This window comes from Pteropus vampyrus, unplaced genomic scaffold (assembly GCF_000151845.1).
Source record: "Pteropus vampyrus isolate Shadow unplaced genomic scaffold, Pvam_2.0 Scaffold44, whole genome shotgun sequence".
Classification (NCBI taxonomy): domain Eukaryota; kingdom Metazoa; phylum Chordata; class Mammalia; order Chiroptera; family Pteropodidae; genus Pteropus; species Pteropus vampyrus.
Window position 1 is genome coordinate 2,920,811 of NW_011888825.1, and position 20,532 is coordinate 2,941,342.

The 20,532-nt window shown below is 43.9% G+C and overlaps 1 non-coding gene across 1 annotated transcript; it reads left to right on the plus strand.

The window, feature by feature from the left end:
• The first annotated feature begins 5,829 nt into the window (after positions 1–5,829).
• LOC111738889 lies at positions 5,830–5,933 on the plus strand. Its single transcript, XR_002780022.1, has one exon. It is a non-coding gene; the product is annotated as a U6 spliceosomal RNA (small nuclear RNA).
• Positions 5,934–20,532: the final 14,599 nt, after the last annotated feature.

Consider the following 20,532-nt stretch of genomic DNA (forward strand, 5'->3'; position numbering starts at 1 on the left):
AACGAGTGAGCTGTCTTTCTCCTGCTGCCTTCTCTTCAGGCTGGGTGTGAGCAAATGAGTGAGCTCTCTGTCTGGAGCCACAAGGAAGTACACGTGGATCTACCTTTATGACCACGGCAGCCAGTGGGGCAGGATATTTCTTAATTATTTCATGGCTCAGTAATGATCCTGACCAAAACGCCCTGACATCACTGTTCATGGGACTGGTCATCGCTGGGGCCAACCAAGTTACATGGCAGAGGAGGAGTCAGGGTGCTTTTGGATGGATTTGCAATGTCCTGGGACTAGGAATACTGAACCTGTGGGCCTGGAAGAGGGGCTGCCCTGTGCCTTGTTCTCTGGGCAAGTCCTGCCAGGTTTCTGGGACATGATTTCTTCAGCTCATGTGGTAGGCTGGGTTTTCATACCCCTTCTCCCTTCTGCCCTACTCTTCCTGATGGGTACAGGAGGTTTTATGTAAAAGGTTGGAAGAGAGTTTGCTGACATAAAGAGATTATGAAATGTGCTATAAGAATTGGTCAGTATTAGCAAGAGAAGTTTGCTGTGTCTCAGAATCTCTACCTTGGAGACCCAAGGACCTGTGCTTCCGTCAGTAAGGCTCGTCACAGAGATCTAAAAGACTGAGATGACAGAGTGAGGATAACAGGGAGAGAAGGGACTTTTGGCCTCTGTCTATGGTGAACTGGTGTGGACTGAAAGGCAGCTCTAGACAAAAGTCAAGAAATGCTTACCTAGTTCTCTGACTATGGTTTAGATTGAGAAACTTCATATTTGCTTTCTGTCTCAGGGACACTAAGGGGTTATATATAAAACGGATGCTCTTATCACCAGGCCACTCATATCAGCCAAGGATAATGCAGCAACGGTCTTCAGCCACCTCCTCACAGCTACAGATGGCTGTCCCTGTCCCCGAATAACTGGCTTAAACTGGGCACCAAACCTCTCTGTGACTCAGTTTCCCCACACGACTGAAAGAAATAGTTTCCACTCTTACTTTTGCCTTCCCCATGGGGTGAGAATAAAAAGATGGTTCACATTTAGTTTCCTACATGTAAAATAAGCCAGGATGAATGAAGAACTTTCAGAAACAGTATTGGGGAAGGGGAGAATTATGTAAGCAGTGGATTTAAAGATCTGTAACGCTGTAAGACTTGGCTCAAGCCAGGTGGCCAGTCTGGAGCATCTCCAAGTGAGAAGTAGCTGAGGCCAATCTCCCACCCTGTATTTACATCCTTTTCCTAGTGTTTCTTCAGAAACAGTTGGATACCTATATAGGGACACTGCCCCACTCAGTACTGGAGAAGCCATGGCTCTTCCACTCTCTTGCCCCCCAGCTTTGAGTAGGGAAGGACAGCTAATGGACAGTAATGCCTCTGCAGGGGCAGGCTGAGCACCCCTACTATGGCTGTGCAGGCTGACATGTCCTGGCCTGGCTATCTACAGGTTTTTAGGTTTCTTTGCAGAGTCCTGTGTGTGTATATTTAAACAGCGATTTAGTATTAAAATTTCTACGTGCCGGAAAGTCTCTGAGTCCTGGGCCAACCGGCATGGTTGGTCACTGTACTTTCATCTGACATAAGATGATGCGTCAAAGAGAAGCTGGTAATAGGGAATCTTCTCCCCAGCACCCCACTTTAGGTCAGCTTCACTCACTATAGACCCTCAGCATCCCAGAGAAACACTGGTCCTTTGGGTTCTGCATTTCTTCAACATTTTTATTTTGACTATTTACACACACAGACATGTTTCCAGCTGGAAAAAAAAAATGATGACGTGTTCACCAGCAAAAGGAACAAAATTGAAACCACTCACAATTTCAATCTCCAGAGCTAATCAGCATCCAATCCTTGGTGTTTGTCCTCCAGAAACATAAATATCCCCTTTCTGTCTTATGAAAACGGGCCACAGTGTGCACTCTGTTCTGCACCCTGCCTTTCCCTTATCACTATACATGGCTGTTCTTCAGTATGGCTAACTGCGGCCTCCCAGAAAACAGCCCAGGCTGTGAGGAGCCCTCCACACCTTCCTGGTGAGTCTTTCTTGCTCTTGTTTCCTGACGGTCTATCTCCTGTGTGCGGAGGCAGTCTAGATATTTACACAGCTGGGAGAGACAGAGAAGAATGGCTGCCGGAAAGCCAGGTGAGACTCGAGCCCTGGAGTGAGACAGGCTGGAGGAAGGGGTGCGAGACAAGAGCAGCAGGGAGAATGATTAGAAGTGTGGGAAACAGAAAATGCCTGGGGTGCAGGCTGGCCTAGACCAAAGGCCAGTCATCAGCAAGAAACATTTGACTTGACAAAGGCCAGTTTCCTCTGCACAGTTTCATTAAGAAGGATGCCACTACCCTCTTTCTCCCACAGAGAGCCTTCATGACCCATTCACTTGTCAAGTCTAGCATCCACTGTTGGAAATAGATGTATGAGGTTTCCGGGGCTGCTGTAACAGAGAACCCCAAACTAGATGGCTTGAATGACAGAAATTGATTTCTGCCCCAGTTCTGAAAGTCAAAACTCTGAGATCGAGGTGTCAGCAGTATTGGTTCTATCTGTTAGCTGTGAAAGAAAATCTTCTCCACGCCTCTGTCCTTGCTTCTAGTGGTTTGCTGGCAATCTTTGTCATTCTTTGGCTTGTAGTTGCACGACTTTCGTAATCAAGTATCATTCTCCCAGTGTGCATATCTCTGTGTCCAAATTTTCCCTTTTTATAAGGACACCACTTATGATATATCTAAGTAGGGGCCCACCCTGCTCCAGTACAATCTCATCTTACTCATTACATCTACAATGACTCTGTTTCCAAAAAGGTCACATTCTGAGGTACTAGCGGTTAGGATCTCAACATATGAATTTTGGGGACATAATTTAACCCATAACAATAGCTAAAAAGGTTGTTTGTTTTTGTACATCCTTCCTTCAGCTTTAGCTATAGTACAGATAGAAAATTTAGACAAAACCAACTTTCAGAAACAACATAATTACAAAGTTAGTACCCATTAAAGGTGGCATAACATGACACCAGACACCAAGAAGAGTACTTCAGCCCCTGGGACATTGAGATGCCCTTGGTTGTCCCTGTGTCACTGGGAGACAAGTTAAGAAGCAGGGCCTTCTCTGCACCTGGGCTCTGGCTGGCTCCCACCTTGTTCACTAAGTCAGGGAGCTCACCCTCCACAGTGATAATAACCCTGAACGACCTCAGCGTAGTTAGAAGATGGAGCCAAAGTGGAGTTTAAAATTAGGCCAATATTATTGAGCACCTGTTATATGTCAGGCAGCAGGAACAGGATCAAATACAAAACCTGACATCACGGAACTGACATTGGAAGGGGGAGACAAATAAGTAATACATAAATGATATCATTTCAGATTATGTATTTTTATAAACATGATAGAAAATGTTACAAACCAAGGAAACGTAAAACAGTAGACACATGTTGTGCTAGTTGAAGCATGAACACAGTGTGTAGGGCACAGCTGGGTGCCTAGCCCCTGGCCTGTGACTTTCAGGTTTGGTCCCTTAGAACCCCTCTGTCCCTCTACTTCTGAGACTTCTTGGAGCTGCTGGGGCTATAGGCACCCCAGTGGCTCAGAGAGGTTGGTCCATCTGCTCCTGCCTCACAGTTCTGCTTCCTCTTGGCAACTGAGAACTTGTCACTCCCATGGCAAAATCGTCATGATCTGTCATCTCCTGTGATGTCACAAGGATGATAACCTCTCTATGACCTAGCTCCTAAAGGGCAGGCTGAGACTAAGACAGGGACTGGTCAGTCAGGTGCTCAGCTGACCCAGAGTCACAGTTACCAGGCATGATTATGTGAATGATCAAGGCCCTGTCACCTCCTGAGTGGTAGTCTCAAATGTTAGGTGAGTGTAGTCACACCAGCCTTTGCCACTCACTAGCTGTGCTACCTTGGGCAAGCCTCTTGCCCTCTTGTGCTCAATTTCCTCATTGTAAAATAATCCTTTACTTCACAGGGTTACTGTGAAGGTTAAGTGAGTTCATAGGTATAAAATGCTGCATGCTGTAACATAGTATTACTATTGTGATTGTTGTGAATACTTTACATTCTTCCCTCCAAGATGCTTCTGTAGGGAAAACTCCAGATTGGAAGGGATCCTCCACTGGCTCTCCTGCACCATCATTTTCTCCCCTTTATCAAGCTTGGCTTTACCTGGTTGCAGCTCCCTGTCCCCTTGCCTTTCCTTAGCCCCTGCCTCCCCTGACCCCCTTGGTCTAGTTAGAACATGCTGAGCCTTCTCTCCATCCTTGATGGTTACAAATCCATCCTTGATGGTTACAAATCCATCCTTGACATATACAATTCTTTTTTCTCATGAAATGTTATTCCAGTTCCCAATCTCTCATCTCTGCTGACGCTGCTCTTTGTCTTCATCATTCTCAAATCTCCTGACTTTCCCTATTCTCATAATTCAGTGTTTATCAAGTCTTGTCATATATGTACTACCCCCAGGATTCTGTCACAACTGCAGTCTACTTCTATTATATATTATATTAATTTGTTAGTATGATAGTCCTTTGTTAATTTTTTCTTTAAATAATTTTTTTGCTAATTAACTAATTCAATTAATTATTGTTACCATCTGTGGAAAACTGATATCACTTATAATAGACAGCAAATATTTAAGAATATGTACACTGAAAATAAAAATATGTAAACCAGATCAGAAGTCCTCAAACTTTTTCCATAATGGGCCAGATATTAAAGGTTTTAGACTCTGTGGGCCTATGTTACAAACATTCATATCTGATGTTGTAACATAGGAGTCATAGACAATATATAAATGAATAGCTGTGTTTCAATAAAACTTTATTTACAAAACCAGGCAGTGGGCCAGTCTTGGCAACTCCTGAATTAGACACTGATGCCTATTGAAGTTACTGAATCTGAGAGGCCTGTTTTCACTTTCTCAAATAAAAGCGTGCGATCCACAGGTTTCAGAGGGAATAGATTCATGGCACCAATTGGAAATTTTATCTTGGAAGTCATAGGAAAGACTGGATGAGAATCAAAGTGACTATGCCTTTTAATGTGTGCCAGCCAAAATCATTTTACATACCCCCAGGGATGTGAATTTAGAAAAACATTGACCTAGATCAATGATCTCTAATCAGTCTTCATGTACTCCCCCACTTTTTCCCAGGCTGGGGCCAAGTTTCAGTATTTAGAGGAATATATTCACTCTTTTCTTAGGAGCATCTGACAATTTTCAGCTCTCTGTATTATTCTTCTGTTAGGTTACTGGGTTGAGGGGCTCTTGAGAGTTTCCCAAAGTGTCCTGTTTGGCCTCTAGAATCCATCTACTTGTAATTCAGAGGGTCCTCCCTGCTGCTCAGCACACCCTTTAGCCCTTCCTGCTGGCCTTCCTTATTCTCCACAGAATTGCTCTAAACCTTCATTACTTTTAATGAAACCCCAAGATCATGCCCCCATGGCCACCTTTCCCTTGCTCATCACTTTCCCTCTCAGCACGTTGATGCTGTTGCCCCCTTTTTAGCAGGGAATCCTATTCCCACACACTTGCGTTGCACTTCCACGTACAACAGGCTTCCTTCCTCATTCAGCATCAGCCATTCTCCCAGCAGCCCTGCTCCTACTCTAAAGCTAAGAGCAGCTGAGAGATTCAGTCGCTTCACCCAACAAGTAACAGAGTTGTGGTTACAACCTGGTCCTGTTGGTAGGTATGCACTGCTTACAAATACTATTTCTCCCTCTTTTTCTGCTCCCAATCATCATGCCAGTACTTCCCAACATCCTTGGAGAATCAAGTTAGGTTTTTCTTATTCCTGTTTAATTAAAAATAGATATATTAGCGCTTGCTTCAATAGCACATATATTAAAGTTGAAACAATACAAAGATTCACTTGGCCAATGCACAAAGATGACACGCAAATTCATGAAGTGTTCCATTTTAAAAAGTTGTTTTTTAATTATTTAATTGTGGTAAAATATGCACAAATAAATTTATCATTTTAACCATTTTTTAACAATTCAGTAGCATTAAGTACATTCACGCTGTTGTGCAACCATCACTACCATCCATCTCTAGAACTTTTACATCTTCCTCAAATGAGAAGCTGTACCCATTAAAGGGTAACTTTCCATCCCCTCACCCCCTAGCCCTCCCTGGCAACCACCATTCTACTTTCTGTCTCTGTGAACTTGACCACTCCAAGTACCTCATGCAATTTATCCCTTTGTAACTAGGTTATTTCACTTAGTATAATATCTTCAAGTTTCATCCATATTGTAGCATGTGTGATAATTTTCTTCCTTTTTAAGACTGAATAATATTTCATTGTATGTATCTACTACATTTTGTTTAGCCATTCATCCATTCATGGGCACTTGGGTTGATTCCACTTTTAGGTTATTGTGAATAATGCTGCTATAAACATTAGTATACAAATATCTGTACATGGCCCTGCTTTCGATTCTTTTGGGTATATACCCACAAGTGAAATTGCTAGATCATGTGGTAATTCTATGTTTAATTTTTTGAGGAACTGCCATACAGTTTTCAATCACAGTTACACCATTTTACATTCCCACCAATGCACAAGGGTTCCAACCTCTCCACATCCTCACCAAAACGTTGTTTTCTGTTCTTTTGATAATAACCATCCTAATAAGTGAGAAGTGGATTCCTATTTAATTTGATAGTTACTTTTAAAACAGTACTTGTTACATTTAAGGAAGTAATTTGTTGAGTTTCCATCTCCTTCACTAGGCTGGGCATCTCTTTCAGACAGGGAGCAGCTCTGCCTTCTTATAACCCAATATCTAGTGTTTGTTTTCTAGATTCATTTTATAATGCCTGAGCACTCCCAGGTTATTGAGAAAGCTGAGGCTGTTTCACCAGAGTTCCCCCAACTCTGCCAAGATACATTCAAAATCCCTCTGTGTTTTCCCTCTCTTCCTTCTCCACTCTGTTTCTGAGGAAATAGTACCCCTACAGCAACCTTTCCAAAGCAAAATGCTTCTACAATACCTTGAAGTCTAATCACTCAGGGAAATGGTCTTCTGGATTTTTTTTTTTTTTTTTTTTTTTGCCATACTCGTTTGGTTTTGTCATCTGTTTCTGCGGGCATTCATCCCTGAATTCGTTGCTGGGCACATAGTAAGAGATGTCAGAGCTATAACTCCTAAGGCGTCATCACCAGGCTATCTGCTGGGTCTGGTGTTAGAATCTTTCTTTGTCTCACAATTTTTCTTGCTGTCACTTGCCTGCCTCAGGAGCAATCGGCTGCACAGCCTGTTTGCAAGATCCTAGGGTTAAGCTACACAAGGCTCTGCTGTCCGTAATCCCTTTCCTCTCCCTGCCTGGCCAGGGCCAAGCTCCAGGGTCTCTACTTGGTGCCTCCATGTCCCTACTCTAGGGCAGAGCTATAGGACTAACTGCCCCTCCACCAGTAGGCTCTGCTGGGCCCCAGGGCTCAGCTCTCTTAAGCTGCTAAGTCAGCTATAAGTGAGCGAGAGAAATACAATGTCTGCTTTCAGGGAGCTTAAAGTGGTTAGAGGAAGGTGGAGAAAGGGCATAGGGAAGCAGATGTTAATCAATCAAGTAAATGAATATATAAATACAACAGACATTAGTGGTCCAAGGTGAAAGGCTTCTATCCTATGAGAACACGAAAAAGAAGACATGGACCAAAGCTTCCCTAAGGAACTGATGTTTAAGTTGAGATCTAAAGGCTAAGCAGGTGAAACTAGGTGAAGAGGTTGAAGATGAGGTGACAGCTTTTTAGGCAGAGTCAGGAGTGTGTTCGAAGCTGCGGCATTGCTAGTATGGCCGGGACAAGAGGAAGAAAGGAGGTAAAGAGCCATCTTTCTCATAAGAGCATTGGAAAGCTGTTGATGTGTTCCAAGCAGAAGGTCATGTGATCCATATTTTTAAAAGAAGACTCTGGTTGCCATGTAAAGAACAGATTAAGGGGCAAAAAATTGACATGTGACAAAGCAGTAAGCATGGTTGCCGTTGGTATCAGCGGTAATGAAAAGAAGTGGGTCGATCTGAGAGATAACCAAGGAGTGAAATTGACAGAACACTGTGACAAATTCAACATGGAGGTAAATGAAAAGGAAGAGGTCCTTGATGAATACCAGATTTATAAAGCTGGGTGCTAATGATGACTTCTGAGACAGGACATACTGGAAGAGAGCGTGTTGTGGAAAAATCACGAGTTCGGTTTTAGGTGTAATGGGTTTGGATACATTGGTTGGGAGCTCTAGCTCTAGGCTACAGACATGAATCTGTGAGTCAGAAACAAATTCCTAGTAAGGACGAGATTACTCAAGAGTCCTTGAGATAGAGCACAATATGAGAAGAGGATCTCAGACGGGTCCTTGAGAATCTCCCACATGTATTGGCTGGGTAGAGGAGGATGAGCCAGCAAAAGAGGCAGAAAAAGAACATTTACAGAGAGGAGGAAACCATGAGCTTGTTGTACCTTTAATCCAAAGGAAGAGAGAGAATGTTTTAAAAAGAAATGAGTGGTCAACTGTGCAGAACGCTGTTGAAAGATCAAGTCTGCTAAATATCTTCCCAGGGCTAGAGCAAATGGAGGGGAGTGCTCTGAGAAAATGGCCTCGTCTTCTCCTCCCTTCTGCAATGTACTTGCTTGTCGTTCCCCTGAGCCCATGTTTGTTGGAGCTACAGGCAGATAGGCCCAAGGGAGATGAGCAAGTACCTTGACTCTTCTAAGCCTGGCCAGAGGAAACCGGCATGGGAATGTTTTCCCCAAAGAATGAGTGAGAGCTGGGGAGCCAAAGATGGAGAGTCCAGGACAAGAATAAGAACCCTAGAGACCCTGAGAAGAGCCTGATTCACAGAGATCTGGGGTGCTGGCCTTGAGGGAGGGGCCCGAGGGGACTGGGGGTGGGGGAAATCCAGCAAGAGAGTTAATACCCTTGCTTGGAAGATTTGGAAAAAATCCCACTACAGTGAGAGAAACAATACAAAGATTCACTTGGCCAATGCACAAAGATGACACGCAAATTCATGAAGTGTTCCATTTTAAAAAGTTGTTTTTTAATTATTTAATTGTGGTAAAATATGCACAAATAAATTTATCATTTTAACCATTTTTTAACAATTCAGTAGCATTAAGTACATTCACACTGTTGTGCAACCATCACTACCATCCATCTCTAGATCTTTTACATCTTCCTCAAATGAGAAGCTGTACCCATTAAAGGGTAACTTTCCATCCCCTCACCCCCTAGCCCTCCCTGGCAACCACCATTCTACTTTCTGTCTCTGTGAACTTGACCACTCCAAGTACCTCATGTGATTTATCCCTTTGTAACTAGGTTATTTCACTTAGTATAATATCTTCAAGTTTCATCCATATTGTAGCATGTGTCATAATTTTCTTCCTTTTTAAGACTGAATAATATTTCATTGTATGTATCTACTACATTTTGTTTAGCCATTCATCCATTCATGGGCACTTGGGTTGATTCCACTTTTAGGTTATTGTGAATAATGCTGCTATAAACATTAGTATACAAATATCTGTACATGGCCCTGCTTTCAATTCTTTTGGGTATATACCCACAAGTGAAATTGCTAGATCATGTGGTAATTCTATGTTTAATTTTTTGAGGAACTGCCATACAGTTTTCAATCACAGTTACACCATTTTACACTCCCACCAATGCACAAGGGTTCCAACCTCTCCACATCCTCACCAAAACTTTGTTTTCTGTTCTTTTGATAATAACCATCCTAATAAGTGAGAAGTGGATTCCTATTTAATTTGATAGTTACTTTTAAAACAGTACTTGTTACATTTAAGGAAGTAATTTGTTGAGTTTCCATCTCCTTCACTAGGCTGGGCATCTCTTTCAGACAGGGAGCAGCTCTGCCTTCTTATAACCCAATACCTAGTGTTTGTTTTCTAGATTCATTTTATAATGCCTGAGCACTCCCAGGTTATTGAGAAAGCTGAGGCTGTTTCACCAGAGTTCCCCCAACTCTGCCAAGATACATTCAAAATCCCTCTGGGTTTTCCCTCTCTTCCTTCTCCACTCTGTTTCTGAGGAAATAGTACCCCTACAGCAACCTTTCCAAAGCAAAATGCTTCTACAATACCTTGAAGTCTAATCACTCAGGGAAATGGTCTTCTGGATTTTTTTTTTTTTTTTTTTTTTTGCCATACTCGTTTGGTTTTGTCATCTGTTTCTGCGGGCATTCATCCCTGAATTCGTTGCTGGGCACATAGTAAGAGATGTCAGAGCTATAACTCCTAAGGCGTCATCACCAGGCTATCTGCTGGGTCTGGTGTTAGAATCTTTCTTTGTCTCACAATTTTTCTTGCTGTCACTTGCCTGCCTCAGGAGCAATCAGCTGCACAGCCTGTTTGCAAGATCCTAGGGTTAAGCTACACAAGGCTCTGCTGTCCGTAATCCCTTTCCTCTCCCTGCCTGGCCAGGGCCAAGCTCCAGGGTCTCTACTTGGTGCCTCCATGTCCCTACTCTAGGGCAGAGCTATAGGACTAACTGCCCCTCCACCAGTAGGCTCTGCTGGGCCCCAGGGCTCAGCTCTCTTAAGCTGCTAAGTCAGCTATAAGTGAGCGAGAGAAATACAATGTCTGCTTTCAGGGAGCTTAAAGTGGTTAGAGGAAGGTGGAGAAAGGGCATAGGGAAGCAGATGTTAATCAATCAAGTAAATGAATATATAAATACAACAGACATTAGTGGTCCAAGGTGAAAGGCTTCTATCCTATGAGAACACGAAAAAGAAGACATGGACCAAAGCTTCCCTAAGGAACTGATGTTTAAGTTGAGATCTAAAGGCTAAGCAGGTGAAACTAGGTGAAGAGGTTGAAGATGAGGTGACAGCTTTTTAGGCAGAGTCAGGAGTGTGTTCGAAGCTGCGGCATTGCTAGTATGGCCGGGACAAGAGGAAGAAAGGAGGTAAAGAGCCATCTTTCTCATAAGAGCATTGGAAAGCTGTTGATGTGTTCCAAGCAGAAGGTCATGTGATCCATATTTTTAAAAGAAGACTCTGGTTGCCATGTAAAGAACAGATTAAGGGGCAAAAAATTGACATGTGACAAAGCAGTAAGCATGGTTGCCGTTGGTATCAGCGGTAATGAAAAGAAGTGGGTCGATCTGAGAGATAACCAAGGAGTGAAATTGACAGAACACTGTGACAAATTCAACATGGAGGTAAATGAAAAGGAAGAGGTCCTTGATGAATACCAGATTTATAAAGCTGGGTGCTAATGATGACTTCTGAGACAGGACATACTGGAAGAGAGCGTGTTGTGGAAAAATCACGAGTTCGGTTTTAGGTGTAATGGGTTTGGATACATTGGTTGGGAGCTCTAGCTCTAGGCTACAGACATGAATCTGTGAGTCAGAAACAAATTCCTAGTAAGGACGAGATTACTCAAGAGTCCTTGAGATAGAGCACAATATGAGAAGAGGATCTCAGACGGGTCCTTGAGAATCTCCCACATGTATTGGCTGGGTAGAGGAGGATGAGCCAGCAAAAGAGGCAGAAAAAGAACATTTACAGAGAGGAGGAAACCATGAGCTTATTGTACCTTTAATCCAAAGGAAGAGAGAGAATGTTTTAAAAAGAAATGAGTGGTCAACTGTGCAGAACGCTGTTGAAAGATCAAGTCTGCTAAATATCTTCCCAGGGCTAGAGCAAGTGGAGGGGAGTGCTCTGAGAAAATGGCCTCGTCTTCTCCTCCCTTCTGCAATGTACTTGCTTGTCGTTCCCCTGAGCCCATGTTTGTTGGAGCTACAGGCAGATGGGCCCAAGGGAGATGAGCAAGTACCTTGACTCTTCTAAGCCTGGCCAGAGGAAACCAGCATGGGAATGTTTTCCCCAAAGAATGAGTGAGAGCTGGGGAGCCAAAGATGGAGAGTCCAGGACAAGAATAAGAACCCTAGAGACCCTGAGAAGAGCCTGATTCACAGAGATCTGGGGTGCTGGCCTTGAGGGAGGGGCCCGAGGGGACTGGTGGTGGGGGAAATCCAGCAAGAGAGTTAATACCCTTGCTTGGAAGATTTGGAAAAAATCCCACTACAGTGAGATTTTAAATATCCCACTGAAATTTCAGAATTTCATATGTCATAGCCAAGCATATTTAAGGACTTAGAAGTGCTAAATACTATTATAATTAATTAAAAATTTAAATCATTAATAATTTTTTTAGTGTGGTGAGAACATGTAATGTAAGATGTACCCTTTTAATAAATTTTTAAGAGCACAATACAGTATTGTTATCTACAGGCAGTGTCATACAACAGAGCTCTAGAACATATTCATCACTGGAACTTTATATTTTAATTTACAAACTTTATTTAAAAGCTACTTATTATGCATCTTAAGACATTAGAAGAAAAAGCAATATGAACTAAAGAAAGTAGGAAAAAGGAAGAAATTAAAGATAAATGCTGAAAATAAAAAAAAAAATAGAAAAACAGGAGAAAGAATTTTATTTTGCCAAATTTGGGGAGGCAGTGAGAACACGGAATAGAAGCTATGTGTAGTATGTGTATAATATAGCATGTAGTATAGTATATAATACAGAATATAATACATAGTATATATATAATATAGTATCTAGTATAGTATCTATATAATGTAATGTAGAGTTGGTTTGAAGAGTCCCATTCCTGAGTGGGTTCTCAGCTATGTCAATATAGACCAGCACTGCCCAGTGTAATTTTTTCCAGTGATGGAAATTCTCTGTAATCTGTGCTGTCCAATATGGTAGCAACTAGGCACATGTGGCCACTGAGCAACTGAAATGTGGCTGGTGTGACTGAGTAACTGAATATTTAGTTATATTTAATTTTATTTTAATTTCATTGGGAGCAGGCAGTATTGCTACCATATTGGACAGCACCATCCATCTCTTAGAAGCGCTGGGCCTTCCCTCTTTGGCTGTATCCAAACTAGCTCTCTTGTGCACCCTGGGACTCCAAAGAGGGGGCTTTGGCATTAGGATAAGAGACCCAGTTTCAAGCCTGATTCTACCCCTTATTAACCAGAGATCAGAGTCCAGCCCTGTCACTTACTCTCTGCACTCATGCCTGTGGGCTCTGAGAGGCTATAGGGCTCTCCCCTGGTGATGATGTCTAAGGACAGATGGATGGTTTCTCAAGGAGGAAGTTGGGAAAGTAGGAAGAGGGAACAGTGGGGAGCAGAAAGGGACCAGGGCCTTTGCTCAGACCCATCTGTCATGGCATTTACAGAGCAGGCTGCTGCCTACCCAGCGGGGGGTTGATCCTCCGCTTCCCTGGGCATCTGTACCAGACCCTGAGCAGGAGGCCCAAGGCTCAGGATACTTGGTCTTACATCGGGTTCTTTGGGGCTTACTTTCCTAAACCCACGAGAATTGTGGAATGTCTCTTTCCTCTTTGTCCTCAGCAAGGTTTGTTCTCACTGAGCCAAACTGCTGCTTTCACTTGCTGGAGAAGGAAAGAGCATGAGGAATGGGAATAGAATAGAACGAAGGTCAAGCAGATTACTCCCTGGTCCATTTTCCGTCTGTACTAGATTGGTCATAACCTGGGTGGGTCACTGAGTATCTCTGATTCTCAGTGTCTTCCCCTGTAAAATGGAAGCAGTGTAGTTGTAAGGACAAACTGCCACCACTCATTCATTCACTTAACAAGCATTGTGTACCACAGAGTTGTTCAATGAGAGGACATGCTAAATGTGAAGCAAAAGGAATCAGCAAGGCCTGTGCCAGAGAGGTAATTATAGCGTGCTTCAAGGAAGACTTCTTGGAAGAGGCGATGCATGAGCTGGGAGCCAGCTAGATGGAAAAAGGGATCCAAATAGTCCAGGCTGAGGAAGGAACATGGGGAAAGATGCAGAGGTATGACATAGTGGGATGTACTAAGTTGTAGGTCTGGGGTGAAGGATGAGTGGCAGTGATATAGATGAGCCTGGGATAGGAGTGGGACTCCCCAGAAGGCCTGTGCCAAATGGATAAGTGTTAATCTCATCTTGTTACAGAACGGGAGCAGGGGCAGGGCTAGGAGTGGTGGCATGATCAAAAAAGCGCTGTTGTCAAAACAGGAATAAAAGATCGGAGCAGCACAAGCCTGAAGGGAGAGAGAACTGTAAGGAGGCTGGAGACCTAACCCAGTGGTATTGGGAATGGAGAAAAGGGAAAGGATCATGGGACATATTTAGGAGAGATTGAACACAGAGAGTGTGGGAGAGGAAGGTTAGCCCAGTGTTCTGGATTGAATGTTGGTGTCACCCTCTGCTGAAACTGAGGACACACTGTAGATTTGGAGGGGCATTGTGGAGAAACACAACGAATTTATTTTGATACTGGTTTTGTGTGAGTTGAGGACCATTGAAATGGAGCTGTCAGGACCACCAACATTAAGGTGTGCTGTTCGGAGCTCAGCACATTTTTCAGCAGCATCTGCTGATTTTGGGGGACACTAATTGAAGCCGGGGTTGGGCGTGGGCAGTGGGGGTGGCTGTGGGGTGACTGGAAAGGGTGACTCATGCAGAAGGACAGAGGGTTGAATGGGCACAAGGAGGAAGAGGATCCCGGAAGGACCTGTGTGATGGAGGAGCAGGCAGATAGCAGCAGAATGAGGAGAGAGGCACCACCCAGCAAGGCTGCAGGCTGGTCAGTCTGGTGCCTCACAAGGCCCCCTTCAGAGCAGGGTGAGTGGAAGCCACACGCAAGGGAGGAGAGAGGGCCGGGGAAGAGGAAGGATGGAGTCCTCAACACACCAGTTCCTCCCTCCTCAGAGAGGCCTCCTCAGCCCTTGCTCCTCAGAGACGCCCTCTCAGCCCTCGCTGTCCCCTTCCCGCCGCTGGACTATTCTGCCCCAGAAAGGCCTCCCACAACTACAGTTTCAAGTAGCACCATCCCCTCCCCCATCCTCTATCCCCTCACCCTGTTTCTTGACTTCACAGCTCTCGTCACTCTCAGACACCATCAAGTCCATTTGATTATGTCCTTGTTTATGGTCTGTCTGCTCCTCCCAGAATGGAAGCTCCAGAAAGCAAGAATTTTTGTCCATTTTGTTGATTTCCTTCTCCTCAGCACCCAGTTCAGCATTTACGAGGTGCTCGATAACTATTGGTTGAATGAATGAATGGAACAATGTTGTCTTTCACAGTCCATCCCCATGGGAAAGGGCTTTGCAAGCCATCCCAGGCCTTTCCCACCCCTGGCCTCAGCCTCTGGCTGTCTGTCCCTTCCATCTCCCGCTCAGGCATGCCTCATTCTTCAGCAGCCTGTCTGGCCACACCCACCCCAGCCTGTCTCTTCTCACCAGTACCACTTTCCTAGGAGTCGGCCTTACTCCCTTTCATCCCTCTGTTGGGGTGAACCTGCCAGCGACTGCCCTGGCCTTGACTGCGCATGGGCAAACATACTTGGCGCCGCGCATGGGCACACACTCTTGGCGCCGTCATTAGTCTGCTTACTCTTTACAGTCCCTGAGAAGAGCTACACCCTCTCCCCCAGGACGGGCAATTACCACAGGCTGATTCACAGGGCTTTTCTTCCCTCTCCCAGTGAATGAACACCAGTGGAGTTTGGCTACTGTTCCCAGAATTATTTGCTTGGGGTTCTTACCTGAATTGTACAAGGTTGTTACCAGGATTCTAAGTGAAAATGTGCACATGTGAATTAGTCTGGGAAGAGGCTCTCTAATAATTATAGTGATGCAGCGGGGAGAGCCCTGTACTTGGTTGCAAAAATGCTGCATTTCTTTGAAAGCAGATATCTAGGTCCTACCTGAACGAGTCTATTTATGGCTTTATACGCTCGTGTGTACATTTACTGTAACCAGAGATTTAGGAATTCCTGTATTATGTCTGTCGCCTAAGATTCTCTTTTCCCGTGATAAAGATAATAAAAACAGTATCTGCCTTTTATGAACACCTACTGCGTTTTTTTTAGCACTTTGGAAAACTACAGCGAACAACACTCTGAACAACTACTATGTATTATCAGCACCTTCTTTTAATCTATTTAATCCTGACAAGGACCTAATGAGGTAACTAACATTCTCACACACAACTGGAAATTTGAAATAGAAGTGTAGAAAGTCACATAGTGTAGAAATTTAGCTTATAGTCAGATTTCGAAACCAGGTCTGTTTAGTGCCAAAGCCTCTGATTTTTCCATGACTATAACTGCTTTTAATCAAATAAGTGGTCACTTTTCAAGCTGGATTTGACTTGGGCAACTGTGATATATGATCATAAGCAGTTTGGTGGAAGGAGAAAGTGTGATGGGAAACAAGAGAAGAGTGAGTGGGAGTCAGATAAACCAAGAGGCAGTGAGAGGGAGGATGTTTCAGGAGGAGAGATCAGAGTTGAGTGAAGAGCAGAGATGAGGGAGCAAGGTAGGGAAGGGGATCTGAAAGACGGTCCATGGAGACTGAAATTGCTTGCTGCTAGGGATGGTGTGAGAGGAGATGAGTCCTCATAAGGCAAGCGGGGAACTCAGACTGTGCAAATGGACAATAGGGAAGGAAGAAGCTTATTAAGACTTTGCATTTGTGAAAAAGATCATCCTGGTATGGGATGCAGAATGGATTAGAGGAGAATAAGACAGAGAGAGGAGCTGAGTTAGAGAGTGGTTAAGTAATCAAGAAGACGGATTACACAGCCTCCAGTGGAAGCAGTGACAGTGACAATGGCACTTGTATAGCTGCTGTAACAAGCAAATCCCAACATTTCAGCAGCTATGCAAAGTAGAAATTTATTTCTAGTTTATATACCAGTCCAATGTGGTGTTTCTGATCTTCATGGGGCTTTCCTTACTGTCATAGTCAGTTAAAGTTGCCATAACAAAACAGAACAGACATTTATTTCTCACAGTTCTGGAGGCTGGAAGTCCAAGATCAAGATCAAGGTGCCGCAGACCGGTGTTTGATGAAGACTCTCTTCCTCAGTTGTAGATGGCTGTATTCTCCCTGTGTACTCACATGGCACATGGGTGGGTGTAGTGGGGAGGAATTTCAGAGAGACGCATTCAGTCCATAACACTTACCTGGATGACTCAGGGTTAGGCTCCTGGCATATTGTGGTTCGGCACAGAGCTAGGAGAAGGGAGTGTGGAGAAGAACTTCCAACAAGACCCAGCCTAGCAGTCACGTTTCACCTATGTTTCCTTGAGCCTGGCACTTGCTCACTCCTAGACGCAAGGGGTTCTGGGGCATGTGGACCTGGTGGGACAGAGACTTCACTCCTCACTGCGGAGGGGAAAATGCATTTTATTAAACAGTGAGCTGCCTCAGCCCTAAGAGGAATTGCCATCCTTGAGAGATGTTAAGGTGGTAGAAACGACAGACCTTGGTGATTAATTAAGGATGTTTGGGAGGCAGAGGAAGAGGGAGGAGTCAAACATGTCAGAATAAAGTTGTTGGCTGGTATCAGTCTCCCATTTGCCAAACTGCAGAGTATATAGTAACCTCCCACCCCCAATTCTCTCTCTTTTTTTCCCCTAATCATCTCATACTCAGTTGTACAGACTTGTAGTCTTTCCTTATATAAAACAATTTAGGAGAATATCCAAATCTTGCCTAGACTCCCTTACGTAATCTGTTATATTAATAATAACTACTATTCAGGGCTTAATATATAAAAGCCTTATGTGGGTTATCCCAGCTAATGCTCAGGAGGAGGTAGGCACTTTCATTAATCCCATCTGCAGTTGTGAAATGGGAGTATAAACAAGTGAAGTGAGTTGTCTAGATCAAAGAGCTGTAGAGGCCCAGGTGAAACGCGAGCACAGGTGGGCTGTCTCCAGAGTCCACACACTCAACCAATACAGAATGCTAGACTTTAGAGAAGTTTAAGTTGCCTTGATGTTGACAAGTGTGGGGCCTGAAACCTGGGAGAAAGAGAGCTGAGCACCCAGGTGTCTCCTCCAACTCACGAGGCTAGTTTTATACAATCAGCCCTTTCCTACCGCCCTGTCCCACTCACCCCTGCCTCAGCTCTTAAAACGAGTGGGGCAGCCTGACAGGTCACAGACAAGGATGAGTGCCCTGTGTGAACGCCATTCTTTCCCCCTTCTACAACCCATGGGGCACAAGAAGTCTAGAACCTTCATGGTCACGCTGCTCTTACCACTCCCACCCCCCTTCTTTCTCCTGAGAAACTCAGAGAATGCTTTGAGGTGGAGAACAAATAAATTGCACTGATTTGGAACTTATTTATGATAGTCTTCATTCCAAGTTTATCAGTTCTGGATCTAATAAAATGGTATTTGGATTTAGAGGAAGAAAATAACTCTTTTCCTAGACTTGTCACCTGTAAATGTAGGAATTATATTTGGCTGCAAGTAACAGACCCCAAATAATGGACTTAATATAAGGCTTTAGTTATATCTCCTGTAAGAGGTGGGGTTAGGTAGTCCAGTATCTCCCTAGATGTCACCAGTGTTGTAGAAGTCTTCCAACTCTCTGCTCTGCTATCCTTGACAATGGTTTCCATTCTCGGTTCCAAGGTAGTCCCAACCATCAAGTCTGCATTCAAAGAAGGGAGGGTGAAGGGAAAAGTGCTTCTGGAAGATGAGGAGCTTTTCTTACCTCCACCTAATAATTTCAATATACATCTCATTGGTTAACTCTTCTCATAAGGGAGGCTGAGGAATATCATAATTTAGCTGAGCATACTACCGCTTCCAATAAAATAGAAGTTTTATCACAAGGGAAGATGTGGAAAGGATACTGGATAGACAAGTAGTGGTCTCTGACATTTTCCCCAGAGCACCAGATTTCTGGCTTGGGCAACTTGCTGAAATGGTGGTTAATGGTTGTGTCATTCCCTGAGATGGGTGACATAGGAGGAGAAGGAGGATGAATCCCATTTTGAGGCAGATTGAGTTTAAGCTGCTAGAGATATGAAGGTGAAGGTTTTTGTGGCAGACAGACTAATGCCCCTTCCACCCAGAATGTCTGGGTCCTAAAGCCGGAAACTTGTGAATAGGTTACCTTACACAGCAAAAGGGAATTTGCAGGTGTGATTCAGTTAAGTAGTGAATTGCGTCTCCACTCCCCCAAATTCACATTGAAGTGCTAACCCCTAATACCTCTGAATGTTACTGTATTTGGAGACAGGGTCTTTAAAGAGATAACTAAAGACCAATTGGGATGGGCTCTGATCTAGTTACGACCGGCGTCCTTACACGAAGAGAAGATCAGGATACAGACATGTACAGAGCAAAGACTATGTGAAGACACAGTGAGAAGGTGGCCGTCTAATAGCCAAAGAGCAAGGCCTCAGAAGATAACAGCCCTGCCGACACTCTGATCTTGGACTTCTGGCTTCCAGAACTGTGAGAAAATAAATTTCTGTTGTTTAAGCCCCCCAGTCTGTGGTACTTTATTATGGTAGCCTAGCAAACAAAAACAAAGATCTTAAAATGAGAAGATTATCTTGTTTTATTCAGGTGGGCCCAATATGACCATGAGGGACCTTATAAGTGCAATCAAGAGGCAGGCGTGTCAGAGAAATGAGATGTAATGATAGAAGTAGAGGTCAGACCAATGTGATTGCTGGCTCCGAAGGTAGAGAAAGGGGCCACAGGCCAAAGAATGCGGAGCCTCTAGAAGCTGGGTAAAGCAAGGGACAGATTTCTTTCTAGAGCCACCAGAAGGAAAAACGCTACTGATATCTTGATTTGAGTCCTATGAGATAACTTTGGACTTCTGACTTCCAGAATGATAAGATAATAAATTTGGTTGTTTTAAACTACGAAATGTTTTAAACAATTTTTAAAATGTATTTTTCAATTTAAGCTACTAAATTTATGATTTTTTTTTTTTTACAGCAGCAATTGGAAGCTTACACATTGTCCAACAGGCAGTTAGACATATGAGGATAGATTTGGGGAGTCACCAGCACACAGAGAATAACTGAAGCCATCGTCATGAAAGAAATTATTCAGAGAAGTCTAAAACGGACACTTCAGGGGGAGAACATTCCAGGAAAAGACAGACTTACACAGTTGCTTCTTGATGGAAGGGTCTCAGGACGGAAGTGTAGGCAGGTGGAGAAAGTGACCCCCCCAAGCCTATTCTTCAAAAATAGCATCTTTACACCACATTTGGAGGCTATGGTGGAAAGCTTTCAGAGGAAGCAGTGAAAAGCAAGACCTTGAGATAGAGCAGTAAATATATTCAAAGGGGGCTCACTCCCAATACCCTCTTGTCCTTGTCCCCTGGCCTCAGGCTCCTCCCTCCCACTCGATGTGAAAACCTGGCATGGCGCTATTCCAGAAAGCTGGAAAGATGGGTTGGGGCCCGATTGACTTGGGTGTCCATCCTCTGCCCTCTAATAGCGCCGCTGCTTCCCTTCATCTCTGTCACTCTGCATCATAATTGATGATTTCCTTGGCTCCCTCTTCTATGGACTAGCTTATTTCCTGAGGTCAAAACATGTCTTAATCCAGTTTTCTTGTAGATAGATGCATGGTCATATCTCCAGGGATTGAAATACCAGACTAAAGGCTACTCTGAGGGGTGGATCCAGAGATTGTGTCTGGGAAAA